This window comes from Pleurodeles waltl, chromosome 6 (assembly GCF_031143425.1).
Source record: "Pleurodeles waltl isolate 20211129_DDA chromosome 6, aPleWal1.hap1.20221129, whole genome shotgun sequence".
In the NCBI taxonomy this organism is placed as follows: Eukaryota; Metazoa; Chordata; class Amphibia; order Caudata; family Salamandridae; genus Pleurodeles; species Pleurodeles waltl.
Window position 1 is genome coordinate 1,510,960,910 of NC_090445.1, and position 18,697 is coordinate 1,510,979,606.

An 18,697-nucleotide genomic window follows, 5' to 3' on the forward strand; every position below is an offset into this window, starting at 1 on the left:
CTTCCTTCAAAAACTTATCTTAAAATCTCACACGTCATCTTTTATCTATAAAACCCTACAAAATCTACCAAGAACAGAATCTGAAAACATACAGATAACATGGAACAAATCCTGCTCAAGACACAACATAGCAGACATCCCACCAGGCAATTGGAAAAATATATGGGGACCCATATTAAGATATAAAGTCTCCCCTCTTCTGTCGCAGTGCAAATTCTGGACTGTATACAGAACATACTGGACTCCTGAACATCTACACAAATGAGGCCTTCTACCTTCTGACACCTGTTGGCATTGCAACCAACATGTAAGGGACATTGATCATCTACTGTTCTACTGCAGATGCGTTGCCCTTTCTGTAACGATATTGAAAACATATTATGTAATATCTCTAATATTAACATTACCTTAACCCACACTATAGTCTTACTTGGCATTTTGCTGTGCTGACAACCAACTAGTTAGCGCTGTATCTTCTTGGGACAGAATGCTAGTAGACCTTTTGTTGACTGTAGGAATCAAAACTATGCTCTCCAACTGGAAAAACTACAAGAATATATCAAATGATGGGCATGTTTTATTAGAAGCTCTGACAACATACTGCATAAGACCAATTTTAGCACCAAATCATTTTGCCTACTATGGTCCAAACTAGACACACTCCTGCAAAAAGGTAATCCTCCCTAAGCATGCCATGTACTGCAATAGTAAGCCATATTTGATTAGATACCTTAACAGAACCTTTTCCACTTATCGCCACTGCCTCTTTCCTCCCTCCTCCTTACCCCTCATCCTCTCCGCTTTAAAAATATATTAGAAAATGTTCACTTCCTCAATGTTTCAGATCATCCAGTGTAGTTGAATTTCTTATCAATAATAAAGAAATGTACAATTCTAGTAATAATTGATTATTAATAAGCAAAATAAAATACGGCCGGGAGTACAGCACAGTTCTGCAACTGAAGCCACACTCAACTCAGCTCTTACACACTGTGATTTTTATACACTTGGTGGGCACTTAAAATCCACCTCCTTCACAACACTTATAATTAACAAAACAATAATTCTTTAAATGCTATCTGACTGCTTGTTTACAAAAATATATTCATGGCAGATATATTACGTACATATTATCTAACATACACAATGTCCTTCGATCCTACCCTGTGACCTCTATCAATATGTTCTCCCTACACATCTACCAGTCTCTGAAGTTTTACATCCTGTCTCCTCCTTTCTGCCAGCCTTGAAACACAAACATCTAACGCCGTGCCTCCCTTTCAAGTCTGTCATGATTTACCCCTCTCCTGTCCTGATATCAGAAAGTAGCTCAAACTCTCCTTTGTGTGTGTGCGTCCTTCTAAGTCATCTGTGGTATGCTAAGTTGAATCGTAACTGCTTTACCCTGCACCTGGCCTCTCTTCTCATTCTTCTTTCTGTCCCTGCGTTCCTTATTGACCATTATATTCAAACCGAGGCTTGTACTTTTCTCATATGATATAGACTTCTGCACGTTTGTTTTCTAATTCGTGTGTCGACCATAGTGGGCCCTCTGCAGTTTTCTTAGGGCCTATTACACCAGTGACCATTATACTATATACCTTGATCAAATGTATCATATGTATCCACATATTAAAACATTGTATTGTTCTTTTATCATACATGCCAACATTTCAGACGAGAAAAGTGGGAGATTTAAAAAAAAATAATCCGGAGAATGTATTTCATCAATTGACTCCTATTGAAGCAGAGGCATGATCAGGTGAGAGACCGCCAAAATACAATCACTTTAGCTTAAAAAATCTGAAGTCTCCTGTCTGAGACTGTATGTATTATCTACTTTCTCAAATATAAAATAAAAATTATTTTTGGAAAAAAATGTTTCTTCTAGACTAGTGGTCCAAAACCCACAGAATAGTATTTCCACAGAATGTATGAACGAGTGTCTTTGTCTAAAGCCCTAAATAAGAGCGTGGGTTCTGTTGGCAAGAGACCCCCATTTTTAGGAGGCAAATCTGATCCGGATTTCATTTAGAACTGTACTGACTTCACTTATATGGTTTGTTGCTAAAGTTGCTCATGGCACTCTTCTGTAGTTGCCTATTAATCCTTGTATAAAGCATTGAAAATAGAAGCTTTGTCATTTATATGTGAATGTTTGCACATCATTGCATGAGTTTTCGTAATAAAAATAGATAGCTATACCGCTACCGGTCCTAGATGTTGGTAGATCCTACGAGTTAGAATTCGATGTAGATTTCCGCAAGGGAACGTGTCTTAATTGCTTCGGGACTTACCTGGGTCACAGTTCACATAATTGGTACGCTGTCGAACACAACTTAAAATACTTGACTAAGCGGGTCTCAGCTTTGCGTATTTTTCCTTTTTCAATAAAATCAATTCAGTTTCACGCATAGTGCATACATTAAGCTTTTACAGAGATGTACGCAGAACATGTGTTAGTGACAAACATTGCATAAAAGGTAACATGCGTTGGATTCATGAGTTGTGATTTGTGGTTGGATTCATGGGTTGTGATTTGTGGTTTGAAGCCAGTCGCTGTCCTTAAGGGGGTCGGGCTTGATTCGGGCTGTTTTTGAAAGGCGGAAAGGCCTTCTGCGTACGTAGATCCTGGCAGCTGTAAGGAGGTGAGGCTTTGCGGAGCGCGCGCTGAGGGGAAGGAAAGCGTTGAGGACCGGAGGTCGCCCACGCCTCCCCCCCTTTGAGGACCGGAAGCTGCTCTTCTCCCGGTGAGAACCGGCACAACCCCAGTTTGAGGACCGGACGCCTCTGTTTTATGTTATACTTGAAGACCGAAGTCCACCTTTAAAGGACCAACCCAGCGTCTTCCACACCCTACAGGACACCGTCAGCGGCAAGAGCCCAGCCCGCGGAGAGCAGCCTGGGGCCCGGACCCACATGAGCAGGCGGGAGAAGCGGGGAGCCCGGCAGGTAATTAAGGTCACTGCTAGACGGTTTTGGAGGACCGGGGAAGGGAGGAGATGTGTATACAACCCGTTTAAAATTGTAGAACCAGGAAATATTTAGATACCACTTAGCCCTCTTACATATAGCCCTCCTAGTGTTGCCACCTTTTCTCAGTGTCCATTTCCGTTGTTAAACCCTTTTGATCACCTGTGTACCTAACTGCACGCCCCACCGCCTCCGGCCTCATACCCTTTGTACTGTAGCAGCTGCTTTGCCATTTATACCACTTTTTTTTTTTAATACAACCTGGTACGTAGATGTACCTACTAAAGCATGATTTCCTTCCCTCGACAAACTGAAAGGAATCACTCACCTTCTTACAAGCTGACCCAGCGACCCAATCGTCTTAATCGGATCCTTTTACACACCCCTTATTCTCTCACACCCGTATACGTTTCCTCCATTGATTCGACTTCCCCTTTCCTTTGACAACCCAGATCACAACATGCCGCCCCCCAAATGTAACATTCCCTCTTAATTGCCACAGGCATACTCTTCCTATTTTCGCTTCTCTAGTGGCGGTTCCTGCCACAATACCACCGCCCCCGCAACACACCCTTGCCGCTAAAGGTGTACCGCTCTTATAGAGCCTTTTCTTTTCATCTGAACGCTCAGGGTGCTCGGGTCACTCTTCAAATGGCCATCCAATCCCCTGGCATTGACCCCTTCATACGATCACCTTCGAAGCGACTCGAGGCCCCACTCGTTAAAACGATTGGGGTTAAGTCTCTCAGTTCCCGAGAACAGTTCTGGAGCTATGGGGTAATGTTTACGTTGAAGTGCAAACCCGTTTTTGCCACTGGCACTCAGTACACTCAACGACCGTTAGCCCGTATGAAGTCATAGTTGTGTTTACAGGTTGACTCTGCTACTCCGCCTTAGTTAATCGGCTGCATACAGCTCGTATATGTTTGTGTATTGCCTCATAGCTTCAAAGTAATAGAACTTGCACAGCGCACAATATCTGAAAAGTGTGAAGGTTTTGCTGAGACAATGTACGACATAAGCGTGAGGTTGGTGTTGACTATACGATAAGGCTATATCTCCACTCTTTAAGTTTTGTGTATACTTAAACGTTTCGTGCAGCACGTGAACAGAAATTGTGCCGTTTATTTTTGCCTCGAAAACTGTATTTGAAATTATTTCTCTGCCCGCATCTAGGCGTTTTTATAGGGTTATTTTTACACAATCCATGTACATCTGTATACGTCAAATTATATTTGACACCGCCTGGTTACACTTAAACATCCAAACTGGAGCTGTAATCGCCCTTTTGTTTGGTTTGACACCCATTATGTTCTCCCTGGAGAAAATGAACGCTAACAAACGGGAAACGGGCCTCTGTTTACGATTGGAGACTTGTGTGCCCCCTCTATAGGATAGTGTTTTCATACCCCGAGTTATTGGCCAACGCTTGTCATCTTGACAGTTGTGGGCTGTGCTTTTGATGCTGTTGCACAGCAGACGCTACCCTCCCACTTCCATGTCATTTCTCTTTATGAAGGCACTTCGCATGTTTACTGGGCCTGCATCTGGCCCAGATTGTTGGCAGTGGTAGTCTGGGGCATACTGGTGTCAGGAAGAAATGTTCGTATTGGGAGAAGAGAAGCTAGTGGCACACAAAAATAGTGGCTGTACCACGCCCATAACTAACCTCTCCAAAAATCGGCCTCTGTTCTTTGTGTGGGTCTTTTTTTTTTTTTTTTTTTTTTTTAAAGCGTTTTGCATTTGAGGGCATTGTTTGAATGGAAGCTTGATAGCACTTAATATTTTATGGCATTTTAAAAGGGTTTTGGTTTTTCGATTTCCAAGAATCGCTCGCAAGCCTGCATCCAGCAGGGCCGTGCATAATTTATACTGTCTGTGTTCCTGTTGTATCTGAGGTAATGGTGGATATTACACAGCTAGAATAAGGCATCTCCATGGCAATAAAGCCCTAGAAGAGAGAAGGGGAGGGGGGTGTTCTAAAGCGGCCTAATTTGTGTAAAGGGCCCGCGTGTTTCCATCTCCGCCTTTTCTGTGGGTTTTCGTGCAGTGGCAGAAATATCATCTCCACCCTGCTCCTCCGAGCCCCGATCAGATCTCTGCCAGCCCTAATGCTAGAGCAGTGCGAGCTGGGAGCGGAAACAATACAAGGGCGTGGATGCAGTGGCAGAAAATGCAGGCAGTTAGAAATTGCCTATATAGATGGGTGTCGACCAGGTTCAGACTATCCGCGGATGTCGTCATTTGGCATTTCCGTTGGGCTTTTGAAAATGGGGGGGTTACGTGGGGGTTGGTCGGTGAGTTGGAGTTACATTGCTTCTTTTCTTGAAAGAAAAGCGATGTCTGTTTCTGGGCCTTTTCTTTTTTTGTACACACAGGAAATCGTGAAATGAGGAAGCGGAGGCCAGTGACAGCTGACTCTTGCGCTGGGTGGGGGCGAGGAGAAATCCCATTACAACAGCAAACACTGTCGCACCCTCCATCCAGATGGAAACATGCCATTTATATTAATTAACGCCTCCCAGTCGCAGGATTAATGACCTCGCATCTCATTTCTCCCATATCCACCAGCTCTCAGCCTAAACAGCCTTTGCCAAGAGAAATAAATCCTTGCCTACAATAGGCACCGCTGTCGATGACGTGTCTTGCAGAACATGTCTGTCACTAGAAAAAGCTCCCTTGCTTATTCGTGCTTGCCAGTGGTAGCAAGGACCGGAACCCTCGCCTCCCACCCTTTTTGGCTTTCAGTTTATGGATTTGCTGTGACCGGGCCCAAAAACTGCAACAAGATGGCGCTTTCAGCAGCCACAGTTTACGGTTTAACTCTTCACATGTTGAAGATCTGGTTCTAGGGTACCCAGTTTAACACTTTTACTGTTCGGCTGTGCGTTAATGGTGAGATAAGATGACCCTGCAACAAAATGCAGCATGTACTACTAATAAATACAAAGAAGGTGCGTGAACTTACTGTAATAATGTATCTTTCCTACTTAAAGGTACCCATGCAGTGTTTTAATAGGTTGTTCATTCCGGTCCCACGCTTGCTTTGTTCACCGGCAACTTTATTTAACTTAGACTTTGAACGGGCAAATGAATGATAGTATGAAGAGCTGCAATTGCACGGTCCAGTTATTCAGTGCTACAACGCCTCTTCACGCACCCCGCACACACTTTAGTGTCCGATGTTATTGCTAGTGATACTGAAATGACACTTGATACGCGTGCTTTTGTGGGTTTCGATAATCGTATCATTGCACACTTAAGGTTAGCCCAGTGTACACCTAATGCTTAGAGTTCACATTGAAAGGCAATTAAGGACGTTTTCTAGAAATTAATGTATGCATGGTTATTTGGAGAGTGTAGGCCCAACTAGGACGAAATCCAATTCTTGACATAGGCAGGAACCAATGGTTCTCACTCAGGGCTAGTTGCAATGACAGAAAATTTGTGGATCACACCATGTGTTTGAAGGTGTGATGTTCTATGCAAAGGTTTGTTTTCAGGTCTTTTCTGAATTGCAGGTGGGTTGGGGTTACCAGGATGATCTCCCACTTGTTAAAACACTCCTGGCTGACTCCCCGTTGGTTCTTATTCTTACTGCTGCAATAGACTTACTGGGTAGGCAGCTGCTTAGCCCCTCTTGGCCTTTTGCCACTAAGATTCTAGGACATAGATCATGCACACTCAGTAATTTTGGAAATGTAAAATACATGGACTTGGTAGGTAATAAGTGCTACAACCTTGCCACTGATTTAAAAAAAAAAAAAATATGCAATTAGACTTCAGTTCTACTGTAGCTAAGGTGTTGGGGGGATGGACGGAGGGGGGTCTTATTATTATTATTATTATTATTATTATTTTTTTTTGGTGCTTTTTATTGTTCTTACACAACCCCCTCCCACAGGCTTACTGGGATCGTTATTAAATCAGGTGACACTCTGGTACTGTCTTATTCCTATGTTAGCCTACCTGCAACAAAGTATGTGCTGAGCCACATCTCAGCCCTAAATGTTCGTGACAGGTGAATCTTTACTCCATTCACGCTGGCGTGTGCAGGCCCACTTTAAATGCTGTACGTAATATCATTGCACTGCCCTGTGAATAGAAGGTGCCATTGGTCATGCACACTGGTGCCAACTTGGGTAGACTGCCATGCCATAGTGATATTGGGTGGGTTGGTAGGGGAGAGGAAGGAGGGGTGGCAGGCAGCTCTGTTGCCACAAAGTCCAGGACCTGTTTCATAATTCATTGACACTCAATTATAGGTACAGCGTTCACAATTTGTCATGGGGGAAGATACCTGAATAGGAGTCAAGTCTGATCAAGTGCCATCAAGCTAGGTGTCTTGACGAAAACTGAGCCCAGAGATAAGTCCTTGATGTCTCCATCCTGCTCTGAGAAGTGTCTTACACCCAACAACCCCAAAACTTTCCTCTCAAACACATAGCCGGACATCATTCGCCCTCAAACGGTGGGATCCCAGAACTTTTGCTTTATAACTCAAACCTTTTGAATCTTGTTGGCCAGCTTGGCATGTGAGTGGGTTGTGCTTGCAGTGTTGTTAGTCATACACCTGCATTTAGGGAGTGTTATGGCAGAGGCGCTATCTGCATCTTGTAGATTTTGGGGAGGGGGTGTCATACAAGGGCAAAATGTGGCTAAGGTTATTTGTATCGCTCAGTGAGCGGTTGTTTGTTTATTTTTCAGACTTTGTTCAAGATCTTTTCCAAAGAAACATTCTTAATGGCTCACTAATGGTGTGTGGGGAGGGTCCATTGTTGCAATCTGCTTTCTTCATCTTTATGTTCAAATCACGATGATTGCACTAAAGAGTGCTCCTGAACACACCGTAGGGTTCAGGCAGGTTACAGGATCAATTCACTGCCTGTACACTTATGGACGAGTACTTAAACATGCAGAATTGTAGTTTTAACTGTCTTCATCTTTCTTCCCGATTTATCCAAGTCATTTGATAAGGTTTGACTTGTGCCACTTGTCAGACATGGAGCTAGATAGACCATCACTCAATTAACTATCCTATCCAGTGTTTTTCCTAGCTTACAATAACATTTTAACCTCGTTGGGTTAATGTTTCATCTGTGGGGCCATTTAGATTTTTCTAGTACCTAACCTTTAACTTTAATATTAACATGCTTTCCAAACCTAGTGGAACCACTGAAATTCACTTTTTTGGCATACACTTAAGATGCAAACATTTTTGTAGCTAACCCTCTGAATCTTGTCATAGTAATAAGATGTGGGATTTATGAAAATGTATGCAGTAAATGTAAGTTTAATAATAACTTATGGTCATGGGCTTTGGGAATACTACTTCACTCTTTGACTATAAGGAACTAAATGCAAATTGACGAGCAACTTGGGTTTGATGCCTTAATTGAAGCAGGGACCGAATCCCATCACTGGTGGAAGCATGTTCTTAATAGTTCTCTTCCCACTTCTATGAAATTCAATTCCAGTCTGTTTATAGGGCTTATTGATGGGGAAATTTGGGAGGTCTAGAGTGCCTTTGGTGCGCTCTACAAAATAAAATAAAAAAAACACTTACTATAAAGACTTGATGGGTCTATTCACCACTGCAGTTCTTCTTTGCATAGCCCATCTTTGAAAACTGTTGCAAGGAATGAAACCCTCTTTAAATGTGTTGTGCCGTATTCAAACACAACTTCTCTTAATTACTAGCTTAAATTGATCATTGCAAGTAATTGCATTCCATTTAAAATCCCAGAATAACTAGGGAGGTATAGCCAGCTTTTGTTTTCCTTCTAGTTATGAGAAACGTTCGCCTTGGTGCTTTACCTAACGTATCATGAGGCTTGTGAGTTCTCAAACCTTCCAGTCGTTTATTTCTGGTGGATATTTTCACCTGCGAATTACTGGCTTTTTATATTTCCTCCTCTGTGCCACCTTTTTCGCACATACTTTTTTTCTTGCTAACTTTGGTTCAACTACTGTGGTGTTTTTTTTCTGATTCCCAGAATTATTAAAACGGCTTTTCATTGCCCCCTGTGATTAGACATGTTTCCTCTGAAGGCTTCAAATAGTGACACACCTGCGAGAAACAGAAGTTTGGGCTGCACAATGTCTGGCGTTAATATCTATGATCCAACCATGTTTCAAAGTTGTGTGACAAATGTACCTTGGAGGTGAAGTTGTACATTGCGTAGCACAAGAAACTGGGGCAGTTGTGCTCCAAATCGCAAGCCCATTCCCTCTTCAAGTCCTTGTTCAGATTTCTGTCCTCTAGTAAAGTCCAAGGCAAAGTTGAAGGAGAAATTTCTGCAAAAGTGGCCCAGACCACAGTACCTTTCTGGTTTCTCCTGCTCTAGAGAGATCATGCAGTTGGCACTCAAGAAGCCTAACTTAACACCATTCATCAAACTGCAACTCAGTTCCACAGTTGGAGCCGATGTGCCCCCATTTGTTGGGCAATCTTTGATTCCACAGCAGGTAGCAGCTTTCAATGAGGCTGAGCTGCAGCTCTTTGGGACTTTCCCCTTGGGAGTGTCTTTGGGCCTGGTTGGGCCCCCACTGCCACATTCTTCCCTGGTACGGACTCCTCTTGTTATGATTCATTTGCTCAGTCATGCTAGTTTTGAATAGCCTCGGATCTAGAGAAGAGCTCAGCTGGATGTTGACCAGTGTCTCATTATGAGATCACCAAGGCATAGCACAGGGTGTGGGAGGATCCTCTCCTGTGCCAGTACTTTCATCATTTTGAAGCCTTGTTCACATCAGACTGATCCAGTATACGTCATTCAAAACAGTTGGGGGTTCAGTTTGTTGTCCCTTATTATACTGATGCTGGTTGTATTAATTCTGTCGGTGTGCTTGTAGTGTTGATGCCACGTCAGAGACAAACTTGGACTCACCATTGCATCCCTTGAGAAGAGCACCTCCTTTGGTTTAGTGGTCCAATGGGACCACAGAGATGTTGGACCTGCAATTACCAGCTGTGGAAACTAAATCTATTTCGCTCACAGAAATATTGCAATGTGGCCTTTAAACTCCAAACCTCATCAACCTACACCTCAGTGGAATTACTCAAGCAGGTTTGATCTGCCTTAGAAATTAGTGGATGTCCCCTTGCTGCTCACCATCTTTCCATGAAGTTAAATTATACTGGGTGATGGGCTAAGTTTGTGGTATAGCGCAAGGAGTGTTGGGTTGATCTGCTTTAGGCTAAGCTTTTTAATGTACTGTTCGTCCTTTCCTTGGCCAAGCCACGCCTTGTTGGCACTTTTAAGTGTTATCTGCCACACCTCTTGACATTCATACATATGCCTCACCAGCCCTTCTACCTTTTCACCTGTTATGTTTTTGGAGGGTTTTACATACATATTTTTTTCTTGCACTTTATTGTTTTAACACTCTGAGACCTTTATTTAATTCTTACTGTTTGAACATGCACACCCTTTGAGCCTAAACAAATCTATTCTTTCTGACTTTAGGATCAACAGACTGACTTCCTCCTCTCAATAACGTCTTCATTACGCATCAGTGAACCACCATATAATACCTTTTAAGACAACTTGGTCCTTTGGGCGTTGGTGTCCTTTCTGCCAAAGATATTGTCGCCATTCTGTGTGGGGCATCCTATCATGCTTTCAGCATTCATCTCTCCACCACATCCCTTTTAAGGAGAGATTTATTGCGATTAGATTTCAAGAGTCCGTAATTTTTACATGAATCGGACTAAGAAGCTTATGGTTTAAAGCAAACCTTTTGTGAGATTCACCAGTGTTAAATAGAAAAACGGGTATTATCCTGCCGGATTTTTCGCTGCATACAAGTGTGCTGTGTCTTTGCTAAGAAGAACCCTTTTGAGGACCGCCAGTCATTCTACTAGAGCTACGACTGCCACTGTGGCTTTAGCTAGGGATGTTCCAGTGGTGTACATCTGTCGGGTTGCTACATGGGCTTCCATTCAGACCTCCACCAGGCACTACTTTATCGATGCAAAGGTCTGCAGGGAGAGTCAAATTGCCCTATCGGCTCTGCAGGACTTCCAGGTGTAAAGTTTTATTCTCAGACCCATCACCTTTGTAGCATAGTGCTTAGGTATTGTTTCATACGATGAGGCCTATACAGTTTGAATAACCTGTTTTCTGGTGAATACTTCTTTCTCAAAAGCTCTTTCTGGTGGGTACTCTAACCACGCATTGCTCATTGCCTTATTCTTCCCATTCTGTGGAGTAAGCCTCTAGGTCGCGATAAAGGTACATATTATTATATGCTGCACACTATCTAGATTCTAATCTGTTATTGATTCTCTACATCTAAGTCCCACAATGCTTTACTGTAAACTTTGTCAGTGTGCTTGGGTGGCGTCTGTATGCAGCTCATGGACGTCATGTTTGGGGAACAGTGAAGCTGTCAGGAAGACGCTATGGTGATGCCTAACTGTACACATTGCCAGATCATTTAGGAGAATTCAAGAGGTGAGGAATCTGAGGGTAGCTGGAGTATTCAACAGAGCATTTCCAGAGGTAAGTAAACTGTTCTTTCTGTGAGAAAGTTCTGCTCGTCGTGTCATGTAGCGACTGTTGTTGGTTTTGCTCTTAAAATACTGTAAAATCTTTGAGACTCTTGGCACTCCTATAATAAGGAAAGTAACACATTTGAAGACCATTGATTTTTCACTTCTAGTTGGTTACTTTAAACTACCAGACTGCTGTGCTGTATATCCTCTATTTACACATATTCCTCCTCATGCATCTATTGTATAGAATTCTAACTCTAGTTTCACAGGCTTTTGTTGATTCTAGATCAAAAGTGGATTGGAAATTTAAATTTCCGAATCTCCAATTAAATCCAGTAATCGATGAGCTAACGTGAGTTAGATCTTGTGCAGACATTGTAACAAAAGTTTTGTGCCATAGGGAGGTGTTGTGTTTTTTTTTTTTTTTTTGTTTTTCCCTGCAAACTCCTGCCTCACCCAGTGCAGACTGATTATTCGCAAGGTTGGTTAATATTGGCCTTTGAATTTATTTTTTGTTTTTATGTTTTGTTGTTTACATACGGTGTAATGGATACAACTGGATAGATGCAAGTTACATGTTGAGTAAATAAAGGATAATGAGGATCACTGTATTGTAACCAGGTGTGTTTTGAAATAGCTGCACATTTTTGGCTCCCAGTCTTTCGTGTTCTGCTCATCTAATATCGAGAGAGACTGACAAGGGCGGGCGGGAGATTTGAAGCTAAACCTTTGATTTAGTCTGCACAGATCCCAACGCTGAGAAGTCGGTGATTAAATGGTGCAGCTGTTAACATTTTCCTCTGTAATAATCTCTGGAACAGGTATGCCTTAAGTAAATGGTGGACACTGGCAGTAGCTCTCAGGTGTACCAGTCAATGTTCCAGATAGCTTTTGTAAGACTAGATAACCTGTTGTGGCTTTACCTTTTCTTGCCAAGGCAGTGATATGAAATTAGGGTCTCTATGATCTCATTCATAGTGACACACTTGGGCATTTTCTAGGGTTCTTCGTTGTTTTCCTCTTTGTGTGTGCAGCCCTGCCTATTCTCTCTAAACCTTCAGCATTCAAGGAAGTTAGTTTAGAAGAAGTGATTGATACTTTAATAATTTTAGTCTTCAATAGCGTTTGATCTCCCTGAATTAGACAAGTGCCACGTGTCCACGAATTATCACTTTTCTTTCCGCAACACACATAATTTCAGTCCTTTAGGGAGTGCATCAACAAGAGGCATCCTCTCCTTGGTGGAATGGACCATTTTTGATGTGGAGTTTCCCTCTAAAGGTCTAGCAAAGTGTTTTGGATACGCCTCCAAGCATTCTAAATGTAGAGAGGCAAAATTTAAAGATCACTTTCTATTCAGTCTAATATTGAAAACCTACAGGTGGGCAGCGGGCAAGCCTGGCTTCTGGGTAGAGGCATTCCCCATTACCCCTATCTCCCTCCTCCCCCACCTCTCCAAAATCTTGCACCGTGCCACTGGACGGACAGACAGTTAGTGGTGTGAACAATATCTGAGGACACTTTCTGCAAACTGTGCCTGAAAGTAGACTTTTTCCCCGTGCATGAAGTAATGATTGCCTGCCTGCAGATGACCCGCTGAAGCTGCGCAGGTGGTACAATAAAGCAACAACCGTGCCCTGTTCAGAATTTTTAAGGGGCTGCGACACCTGTGCATCATGGAGTCTTTGTTGCTAGTGCTCAAAGACCACACCAAGCTAGAGTAACATCCACAGTCACCTGTGAGTATATCTGTGCTGACTTCTCTGCATTAGCTGCCCCCTCCTCCTTTCCCATAACCATTCCATTTATTATTTACTTACGCAGCAGCTCAAATGTGTTCCTTCTTGTGGTTGTAAGGGTAAACATCACATTTGGAGCTCACACTTGGAATCTTGTGTGGATCTTTGTTACACGCACACTCTGCAACCTCAGAATAGGAGTAAGAACAGAAAAATAATAAGCTTCCCTGCAAATCCAACTGACTAACTGATTCTGGAGCAATGCTTCTCGGACTCAGTATCCTCTTTATCAAACAGCCCTGCGTTAGTATAGCGGGGCTAGTTAAAAAGCCGAGAGTAGTAAAGGCTGTGAGACTAGAGGCTCAAGGACTGTGAAGGTTATCTTCAGCCTTAACAACAGGTCAGTAGCTGCATGGTGGAGCTAGATGGTGAAATTGCAGCTGACCAGCTTCTCCTGTTATGAAAAACATGTCCATGGCCTTGCAAAAAGGGGAAAAAACTGGGAACTTTGGGGAGGCTAACTTTGACAAAATTCAAGAAAATCCCTCCCATTTAAGCCGGGTTGCAGAAAACTGTATTGATTAGGGCCATCCTTTCTAAAGAGCACGAAAATATGGACATTTCAGCCAATTGTACAAATTCTGCAGTCGGTGTGACCTTCAGGGTATCGGCCACCTCTTCTACGTTAGCCAAGTTGGTCACTTCACTTGGCGAGACCCTGTTTGCAGAAAAAGATTACATCCAGGGCACGGAATCCAACATCAGTAAATGGCATCATAACCCAAGTACCTCCTACAGAAGAGTTTACCGGCTCGCCAGATGATCAACCGCGACTCATATGACGTACAAGGAGGGTGACTTGAATAAGGGTAGGATATTAAGAGTAACCACTCTTCAAAATTACAATGGCATGAGGGGAGATGAAGCAGATCTGGAGGAAAACCAAGTGGACAGTCTATCTTTCTGCTCAACATGAATGTGGGGGGAAAAATGTAAGTATGCTACACCCTCATTGGAGGCGAAAGCACCTTCAGCAGGGAATAAAGAAGATTGCCAGATTCGAACTGTGTCCAAACTGAACATAGATCTCTTTTCTCAGTGAGTCTGTGAGACACTGGCTTGTGCAAGGTCCAGGAGGCACTGGGGAAGCGCAGGAGGCAGCACAAGAGCTATGTCAAGAGTCAACACAGATGCATACATGGCTGCAGGAGAGGTCCAAGTCATTAACTGATCTGCTTGAGAACATTTTCAGTGAAAACTGAGATTTAAAACGTGCACACAAGGGGAGGAAATGTCTGTCCTCAGTCAATAATTTGAGAATGGAAGAGGCTATGGTGCAGCTTCCCGAGAGATTGTGGGAAATTGAACAGAGAATTTTAGCATTGGAAGACAAAGTGATACAAGAGGGTAGGTAATCTGTTAGCAGCTCAGAAAGCAATCAGACTGCTGTCAAATAGGATTGAAATTCTCAAATGATGGCAGATGATCCAATCTACGCCTTCTAGGTGTGCCTTAAGGGAATGAGACACAAGGTGGCTTAACGAACAGGATGCAGCTGGTCAAAACACTGATAAAGAATGCCTATTTTTACCAGGTTTCAAGAGGATCTGACAATCCTACAAGTGCTGAGCAGGTACTCAGGACAGACTCCAAATATAAAACATCCACAGACTATCAATGAACTTCAATGACTATAGGATTAAAGAACAGATCCTTGCAGCTGCAACTAAAAAAACATAAGGAATTCTCAGTTACATGGAGGTCAAAGCATTGTGTATTCTCAGACAGGTCAGTAACTGCAGTTTGACGATGGAAGGGTTTTTAGCACTCACAAGCCAGTTTAGATCAGGTGGCTCTCGGGCCTCGCTGTTCCAAAGGTCAAAGCTCAAATTTAAAGCAGAGTTTCATATCTTTTCGGATGTGGGGGATACACATGCACTGCTGGCAGTGCTTAATTTGTAATTGAGAACATACCGGTGCTCAAAGCTCTTCTCTGAAACACACGCCTGCTGCAATTAAATGTGCGAACATGGAAAACTGAGGCAGCCTCATCCTTAAGCCATCTCAGGCCTCGTTAATCCATTTACAGCCACCCCTGCCCCTTCATCTCACTCTTGGAGCTTTCTCCTTTCTCCCATTGTGTCCTTTTTCGTTTTTCTCTTCCGCCGTCTTTATTCTATGTGTCTTTTGCTCGCAGTAAATGCTTGAGGCAGAAAAATAAGTGCTGGCCCTAAAAAATAAGTGCTGTTGCTCCGCACTGGAAACAACACATAGTCAAGAGGTAGCAACGAAATGAGCTTGCAAAACGATTGCTTGAAAGTTTCATTCAAAGCCAATGGGAAAAAAAATAAAGCTATGCAAGATTGGCTAAATAGTCACTTCTCTGATATTGCCCTAATTCAAGTGACCCATTTCAGGGAGAGAGATTAGAACAGCTTCACTATGTTCCAGGGCTTGAAAAATCATAAAAATGTTACTAGACCCTCAGGTCGAGTAATTTAAATCTACTCAACCTAACCATAATGTACTTGACCTGTAATCGGGTCTCAAATTGTGTGATCTAAGGCAAATAGTTTACAGAGTTGCCTTTTTCTTCCTTCTCACATATGACTGCACCTTCAAATATGTGAGCTCTGCATTTCTGCAGTCCAAAAAAACCCTCTTTTGTTTAAGTAGACTAAAGTGTGCCTAATGCATCACAAGAATCTAGTCGACATCTAGTCCACATAACCTAGGACTTCTTTTAGTTTACTAACAACATTGCCATCAGGGCAGGAGTGTATATCAATTTGTTTAAACACTCAATTTTAATAAATGGATTACTAAACCATGATGTGGTAACCTATTGTCATCTACACACAGTAGCTTTCTAAGAAATGTCTAAAAATCTCGTCACTAACTTGCAGCTTTACTGCTAAAACTAATGTATTAACAATCTTTGAAAATTGGGTTTCAGAAAACATATCCTGTGCACATCAAAATGTAAAGTATTTACATTTTGTTTCCATCCTATGAAAATATTTTTTCATCACACAAATATAAAAAAGGGCTTTCACAACTACTGAAATATATTTTGAAATGTTCGCACAGTTGACTTAGTCATTTAAAGTTGTGTGTTAGGAAAAACCTTGACACCCAAATCCTTTTATGTTACATTCTAAGCAGCAGGTCACACAGTTCACCTTACAAAGTCCTGAAACTCTGCTGTCAGAAGGAAAATTAATTGTAAGAAAAACTTTTGACCTCTGTCTGTGAACACAGAGCAAATGTGACATAAGTACAAGATTCAAAGGCATCTTTTATTGCCCCACCACTACTCAACTGAACAGAATACCTGTTCAGTGCCCACTTGCCAGAAGGGAGGAGTAAGTATTAAAAATAGCTTGACCTGATCAGATAAGACTCGCCAATGCCAGATTCGAGTGGTCGAGTGGATTTCTCGAGCCTTGTGTTCAAACGCTGGGCTAACCTAAGCTCTCTTGATTAAATCTTATTTGGGCAATAAAACACCAGGGATAGCGTTTAAACATTTTATACAGGCCAGTTAAAGTAGGAGGATTGGCAGGCATGTGGAATTCCTATCTCCCAATACCGTGGTCATAAATCAATTGAACCATTTTCAACATGATTATGGGAAGAATGAAAATAAACGAGCACTCGCAAAGCCAACCAATCTGACTTTTTTTTGGGGGGTTTTGTCAATGCAGGTCTTGACATGGCTTTTCTGTTGTGGGAGCTGACAGACCCTCACCATTGTAACAAACACTGGCAAAAAGAAAAAAAAATGGTTTTGGGGTCCAAAAGCAAACATTTCCACCAGTAATACCATAACCACCGGTAATAAAGGCCCTGCAGCCCCCCTCCAGGGTGGCCCCTCGCACAGCACCTGCCCTGAGTGAGAAGAGGGCAGTGGGGGGAGGCCTCCATGTTCTTTGCATGCAGGGCCCCTCCAGTTTAGTTACGCCCCTAATTGCCACTGTAGTTCCTGGCAATGAACAAAAATACTTTGTGTGCCAATATGCTTCTTGTGGAAGAGCAGAATGAGATCACACACAGTTAAGCCAGCCGATAGATAGAGAAATAGAAGTTTAATAAAACAAAATGTCTTTAATGCCAGATCTAATCAGGGACCAAATTCTTAAAGAAAACTGCACTCATGGTATATGTCTTTGAATTAGTGGCTTTCGTGATTTCACAAGAACTTACAGAAGTCGACCAGGAAATCATGCTCCTAGAAAATATTTATTTGTATTTTAGCACAAGCAAATATGCAAGTTCACTTTCCTTCTATCCACTTTTTTCCCAACCCTGGAAGAACTTCTACTTCTGCCATTGTCAGGAGTAAAATTCCAAACTTTCGCATTGTGGAAAAGATTAAAGGAGAGCTGGCAAAAATCCTTAAAACATCCAAGTTTGTAGGTCTGCCGCCTCAAAGGCATTCCATCCCTGGAACTATTGCTTACTGCTTCCTCCAGCCCGAGCATGTAGACCTGCGGAATGGTGGCATAATAAGGAAATTGCTATATTGAAATTGCAAGTATTCAAGCCCTGCTATTATAGTACCCCTATTATAATCGGAGAAGCTATTATCAGAGCTCTTACATAATGAGATTGCTGCTATAATTTGTCGCTGCACTACATGGCACCAAAGGGACAACTAGATTTTTTTTTTTTTTTTTTTTTTTTAATATAACTAAGACACAACCTGTCCTATGGACAAGTAGATATTTTATTGAATTTCACACCCTGGGTTGGTTTTACTTGTCCTGAGAGAATACTATTTTTCCAGGTTTGCATTTGACCTAATACCACAGGAATATAAGATTAATGATTTTCTACGTCCCATCAAATCACCCAAGAAGGTTTGTTATAAACTGCTGCAATAGCTCCTAAAACGTTAAGAGAAATTGATTAAATATTATGATGTACCTGTTATAAATGGCTCAGCTTGCGTAAGACATTTTTGTGGGATCGCGTCACTTAGTGGATGAGAAAGCTACTCCTAGGTAAGAGTAATAGCTGTAACAGTGCTGATGTGTTTTATTTTTTTTTAAATAAAGCTTGATACATGGAAAGACATGACTGATATTGCGCTAGTATTGGGTAGTATAACCTCTCGACTCGGTGAACGTTTATTCGTTTAAGAGATTTTTTTAAAAGGTATTTTTAAATAAAATTAGACCCTGGGAGAATGAAGTTGCACCTAAATATTGTGAAAGAATTGATTGAGACCAGTACAGGTAGACCAGTTGTTTTTGATAAAGTTTGGCAGAAATGGCAGTCCAAGGAGGATTAGCAAATGTCGGCAGAGGCCTGTATTAATAACCTATATAATTTTTCTGCATTGAAGGGTGCGACTCTCGCCATATGCAGTCTAAACCTAAATGGCTGCTATATAGAACACCCACCTTGCTGAATAAAATCATTCCCCCCTCCCCCCCCTCCGATACCGGTAAGATGATTTAGGTGCTTGACTAAGGGTGAA

The 18,697-nt window shown here is 42.2% G+C and overlaps 1 protein-coding gene across 1 annotated transcript in view; it reads left to right on the top strand.

Moving 5' to 3' along the window:
- Positions 1–2,561: 2,561 nt before the first annotated feature.
- GNB1 (G protein subunit beta 1) overlaps positions 2,562–18,697 on the top strand; it is a 360,950-nt gene continuing 344,814 nt past the window's right edge. The window contains exon 1 of the mRNA XM_069241008.1: positions 2,562–2,952. The gene's annotated coding sequence lies outside the window, so the exon portion shown is untranslated. The remainder of the gene's footprint in view (positions 2,953–18,697) is intronic.